Source organism: Carlito syrichta, unplaced genomic scaffold, assembly GCF_000164805.1.
Source record: "Carlito syrichta isolate Samal-C Ts95f unplaced genomic scaffold, Tarsius_syrichta-2.0.1 Scaffold302595, whole genome shotgun sequence".
NCBI classification, from domain to species: Eukaryota; Metazoa; Chordata; class Mammalia; order Primates; family Tarsiidae; genus Carlito; species Carlito syrichta.
In genome coordinates, this window is record NW_007246691.1 from 81,000 (window position 1) to 87,286 (window position 6,287).

General features: G+C 38.8%; 1 protein-coding gene across 1 annotated transcript in view; it reads right to left on the bottom strand.

Moving 5' to 3' along the window:
• The window catches only part of LOC103259315 (leucine-rich repeat-containing protein 7-like), a gene marked incomplete at its 3' end in the record, with an annotated part of 389,004 nt that overhangs the window by 79,021 nt on the left and 303,696 nt on the right, over positions 1-6,287 (bottom strand). The gene's annotated exons all lie outside the window — the stretch shown is intronic.

The following is a 6,287-nucleotide window of genomic DNA, read 5'->3' on the forward strand; positions in this document are numbered from 1 at the left end:
GAGTGCAGTGGCCGCTCCTGGCCACCACAGCCTCGAACTGCTGGGCTCCGGCGATCCTTCCGCTTCAGCCTTCCAAGTAGCCGGAATTACAGGCATGCGCGACCACGCTCGGCTGATTTTTTGACTTATTGTAGAGATGAGGTCTCGCTGCCCAGGCGGGTCTTGAACCCGCAGGCTCAGGCAATCCACTCACCTCAGCCTCCCAAAGGTGCAGGATTACAGTCTGTACTCATATTTATATTTAATCCAAATTCCAGCAGGAGAGACAGAACAAATAGATAAAAGCCAACATTTGAGGAGATATGGCAAATAATTTTCCAAGATTGATAAATAACATGAACTCACAGATTAAATACACAAGAAGAGTGTATACAAATCTCATGCATAAGCCTGGATTTTCAAAAATTTTGAACAGAATTCAACTGAATATGATTTATATTGAAGGTCATGCTCAGGATCACAGTATGACCACATTATGATCTTGTATTTATTTCAGAGTTCCAAAGGTTTGATACAAATTCTGTATATATAATTCACAGTATTAACAGATTAAAAGAGGAAAAATGTGATCTTAAGAAGTAAAGTGTTTAACCATGAGGAGCAAAAAAAACCCCACAGATTATTCACAGACTATTTGATTAGCTACATTGAAATCCCTAAAGAATCAATAGACACAGTATTTATATTATTAAGATAGTCTAGCAGATGGCTAGATAACAAATTTTAAAAAACCTGCAATAAACAAATGGAGACTATGGTTTTTGAAGAAGTACATTTATAACTACAATGAACAGGTAAGAGGAATAAACTAATTAAAAATGTAAAAATTCTTTCCTGAATTATAACACCTAGAAAAATATTAATTAGGAAAATAAATGGAGACATATGCCATGTTGCTGCATAAAAAGATTCAACGTCATAAAAGTGACAACTCTTTATTGGCAATCCGGTAAAAAATTTAGTTATGGAGTAAATGCATTTCTGATAATCTCACAACAACATTGTTTTCTTTTTGAGAAATTTGATAAACTGATTGTAAATGTATTTGAAAAGTAAATGTCCAGATGTCTATGGTGGAGAGACTTGTCCTATCAGACATTAAAGCTTATTGTTTGTGCTAAGTAAGACAGTGTGGTTTGGTCCCCAGAAAGTAAGTTGACCAATGAAGAAAATAACTTCTGATAGTATACAAGTCAAATTTTCTTAAGAGGTGACATCATATTCATGTGGAAAGAAAGGACTACTTAATAAATGCTGCTTGGGAAACTGAATATCTGAAAAAGAATGAAACACACTACCAAAAATTGTGTCCAGAGAGAAAAAAACTGGATGATGAAGAATTAAATCTTTAAACTTTTAGAAGAAAACACGAAAAAATCTTTTTGGCTTTGGGGAAGGAAGGACTTAAGCAAGACACAACAGTTGGGAGGTTCCTAATTATTCTGTGACACATAGCAGGCTGTTCCACCCAGAGTGGGCAGAGGATTTTTAAGGGCTGATGTTATCCAGCTCCACACATGAACCTAGTGATGTTCCAGCTCTGACTTGACCCCAAATAATACTCATTTGACCTCTTAAAATGAAAACAGGAGTAAGGGGAAGGCTATACCAAAAAAAATTAATAATTGTTACATATGGGTTGGGATAATGAATGATTTTACTATTGCTTTTCTAATTTTTTAAACTTCTAAATTTTCATAAGCAAACATTTACTAGTTTTATATTTAGAAAAATATCCACGAAGGAAGCAATGCTTTAGAAAACCAAAAAAAACTATTGTGTTCCCAGAACTTTGCTCAGTATCTTCTGATGGTTACTGCTGTTAGAAAAATAAGATAATTCTCTTTGCTTAGAATTTTTCACTATTACAAAGGTATCCATAAGTAGTTTTTTCTATTCTGTTCTTTTCTTTCCTTGCCTTTCCCTCCCTCCCTCCCTTCTTTCCTTCCTTGAGTTAAGGACTCACTCTGTTGCCCAGGCTGGAATGCAGCAGCATGATCACAGCTCACTGCAGCTTCTACTCCTGGGCACAGGTGATCCTTCTGTTCTCAGTTTCTCGAGTAGCTGGCATATGCCACCATGCCCAATTAATTTTTTTGATTGTTTTCAGAGATGAGTACTTGCTATGTTGCCTAGACTGGCCTCAAGCAATCCTCCTGCCTCAACTTCCCAAAATGTTGGGATTAAAGACGTGAGGCACTACACCCAGGCCCATAAGTAGATATTTCTACTTTGAGTCTTATTTGGGATACTTACATTGCTTCTCAAGCAAGCAGACTTCTGTTCTCATTAGGCGTTCACATTTTAAGTTTTTTTTTAACTTACAGTCATCTATTCTGCACTTTATCTTTTTACCATACCATTAAAAATAAGCCCTCTAGTGAAACATCCTAAGTGTCACTATCTACCCACAGAATGGAATTTGGTCTCCTCTCCTCCACATGACAGAGTTTTACCGGCCTCTTATCAGAGCAAACATCTTATTTTCTCATTAAAAGCTGTTGCTGTCAGAGAAACAATAGCCAGTTCCCCATTTATGACTAATGATAGCCAGACATTTGATTGAAAGTGAATAACACCAGAAATGCAAAGTTCCACATATATTCTTTAAATAATAGCATTGTCAAATAAAGACTCTTAGGGCAAATAAAAAAGTTTAAAAAAAAAAAATAGGGAAAATGTGCCTAGCATGAAATATCGGCCTATCAAAAAAAAAAAAATTATTTCTGCTCAAATGATAATGTCTTAGGTACCATAAATCATACACTAAAATATTTTAAAATTGGGCAGTCTCCTTGGGTCCCCTCCCACTGTGAGAGCTTTTCTGTCCTCTCAATAAATCCTGCTTAAAAAAAAAATGTTGGAAGTGCATGAGGCTGCATATTTACAGGTGCGCTTGTCCTAGTATCTGTGTTGGGGCCACATTGCAAGCTGCCCTGTGATGGCCCCGGGTGCATCCCACGCAGAGTAAACCTGGCAGTGTAGAGGAGCAGGAGAGGACGCTCCGAGGCTCGTCTTTGTGGCCCTCTTTCAGTCTGCACATCACGTGGACTCTGAGAGCCAGCAGGCAGGCTCTGGGGCCACTGTGAAGGTCACAGCTGGGGAGGGACCTTCGCAGCAGACACATGAAACTGAGTGTGGCAGTGCCCAAAGAGGGAGATGGCCCGTGTGCCCAGCAAGTCTTGCTTGAGCCCAGTGACCTGCCCATGGGTTCAGGGCTGATGACTTACCACAGGAGGCAACATCAGCTAAGACAGTTCAAAGGCTGAAAACCAGCCTGAGACTGGGAGTCTTCTTTGCCCAGGTCACAAAGACATGCAGCCTCTTTTGCACACACCCAAATTCCATCTTAGGGAGGGAAGCGAGGATACTTGAGAGACTAGAATTTTCTATGCAAGAAAGATGAACCAATCCTAAAGGGACTAACTTCTTAAATAAGATGAAACTTTTAATCACAGAAGAATAAAAGTCCATTTTTACCCTTGATAAATAGCTGATGGAGGCTGGGATAATGATCAGATTAGCTACGGTTGAAGTAAAGCAAATTAGATTTCTTTATGCATTCAAAATACACTGTGAGTTACACTCTGTTTCCCCATAGAATGATATTTACTGAGAACAGCTTTTGCCAAGGGCTGTACACGCATTACCTCATTTAATTCTCACACAAGCCCTTTGTGAGGCACAAGCCTTATCATCCTCAACTTATCCTTCAGGAAAATGAGGCTTAAAGAGACAAAGCAGCTTGAACAAAGTCACGTGGCTAGTAACAGAGTTGGGATAGAAAACTGACTGCTTACTTAAATGTTGTAATTTAAAAGTAGTTAAAATATACTTAAATAAATTAGATTTTTGAAATGGAAAGATATTGAAATGAGAGACTTCTGAATAAAGAAAGCTAGGTGTTCTCATAAAGGAGTATTTGCTTTCCATTGTGAATTTGAGATTTTGGTCTTCAGACACATTGTAAAGAAAACTGATGCCTGAAAGGGGCAGGTAAAATTCTACTAATTTTGCCAGCAGAGAGGAAGTAATATCTATCCACTGGAAAGACACCTTCAGTACCATTGGATAGAGAATGCCACTGGTGAGTCACTCTTCTCAGACTATGCCACCAAACAGCCTATAAGGTAGAAGCTTACAAGGTATGGACTTCAGAGTCAATGAAGTCTCAGTTTAATTCCTGTTCACTGCATAACAGCTATGTATGTCAGTGACCATTTTAAGTTCATTTCCATGAAGTTAAAATGGTAACATGTCAAATCAGGATTAAATAAAATAACATAAATAACACATTTAACATGGTGCCTGCCACATAGTTGGTGCTCAAGATTGTCAGTCTGCATCTAGCTCAAACCCATTTTGTTTTAGTGAATCCTAATATTATCTAGTTCTCTGAGGCTCAGTTTCAGTCAAACAATCACTTTAATTCCTAGATCTTATTTTATTTTTTATATTTAACAAATGGGAACATGCATTTGATTTAATATCTTGGGTTGCAAAGAGAACAAAAGAAAAAACCTCCTGAAGTTTATTTGTTAAGTTTATAAAATACATTTGTTATGAAAAAATATTCCATGCTCGTGGACTGGAAGAATCAACATTGATAAGATGTCCATCCTACCCAAGGCAATCTACATATTCAACACAATACCCATTAAATTACCAACATCCCTGGAAATGACAATACAGAAATTCACATGGACACACAAAAGACCACAAATAGCCAAAACAATTCTTAGAAAAAGAAATAAAGCAGAAGATATCACACTTTCTGACTTTAAACTTTATTATAAGGTTATAATAATCAAAACTGTCTGGTATTGGTACAAGAAATGCACATAGACTAATGAAACAGGCTATGGATTCCAGAAGCAAAACCTCAATTTCTCAACCAACTCATCTCTGATAAAGTCTCCACCAATAACCACTGGGAGAGGAGAACCTATTCAGTAAATGGTGCTAGGAAAACTGGCTGACCACATGCAGAAGAATGAAACAGGACCCCTATTATCACCATACACAAAAATCAACTCTAAATGGATCAAAGACCTAACCGTAAAACCTCAAACTATAAGAATCTTAGAAAATGCAGGAGACATCCTCATAGACATCAGAATAGGCAACCAGTTCCTGATTATAACCTCCAAAGCCCATGATAAAGAGACAAGATAGGCAAGGGAGACCTCCTTAAAATGAAAAGCCTCTGCAAAGCAAAAGAAACCATCAAGAGAGCAGGAGACAGCCCACAGAATGGGAAAAACTATTTGCCAACTGTGTATCGGATAAAGCCATAATAACCAGGATCTACAAGGAACTCAAACGTGCCAAAAGGAAAAAACAAACAAACAAACAACCCTATTAAAAAATGGGCAAAAGGCAAGAATAGACACTTCTCAAAAGAAGACATAGGAGCAGCCAACAGACACACGAAAAAATGCTCAGCCTCACTAATCCTCAAAGAAATGCAAATCAAAACCACACTGAGGTACCACCTAACTCCAGGCAGGATGGCCATCATCAATAAGTCAACTCAAAAAACAACAGATGTTGGAGAGGATGCAGATAAAAGGGAATGCTTCTGTACTGTTGGTGGGAGTGTAAACTAGCACAACCTCTGTGGAAAACAGTGTGGTGATTTCTAAAAGATCTAGAAATTGACCTTCCATATAACCCAGCAATCTCCCTTCTAGGAATATACCCAGAGGAACTCAAATCATTCTACAAAAAAGATATCTGTGCATACAAGTTTATTGCAGCACTATTTACAACAGCAAAAACATAGAACCAACCATGATGCCCATAGAAAGTGGATTGGATAAAAATAATATGGAACATACACACAACGAAATATTATGCAGCCATAAGAAGTACAAAAGTATGAATTTTGCAGCAACTTGAATGAATTTAGAGTCTATCATACTCAGTGATCTATCACAGAAACAAATAACTGAGAGCAATATGTTCTCATTCACAAGTGGACTCTGAACAATGATCATAATACTATAAGAAAGGGATTGGCAGCCGGGCTCGGTGGCTCAGCCTGTAACCCCGCGCCTTTGGGAGGCTGAGGTGAGTGGATTGCCTGAGCCCGCGGGTTCGAGACCCGCCTGGGCAGCAAGACCTCATCTCTACAATAAATCAAAAAATTAGCCAGGCGTGGTAGCGCATGCCTGTAATTCCGGCTACGCGGAAGGCTGAGGAGGAAGGATCGCCGGAGCCCAGCAGGTCGAGGCTGCGGTGGCCGGGAGCGGCCACTGCACTCCAGTCTGGGCGACCGAGTGAGA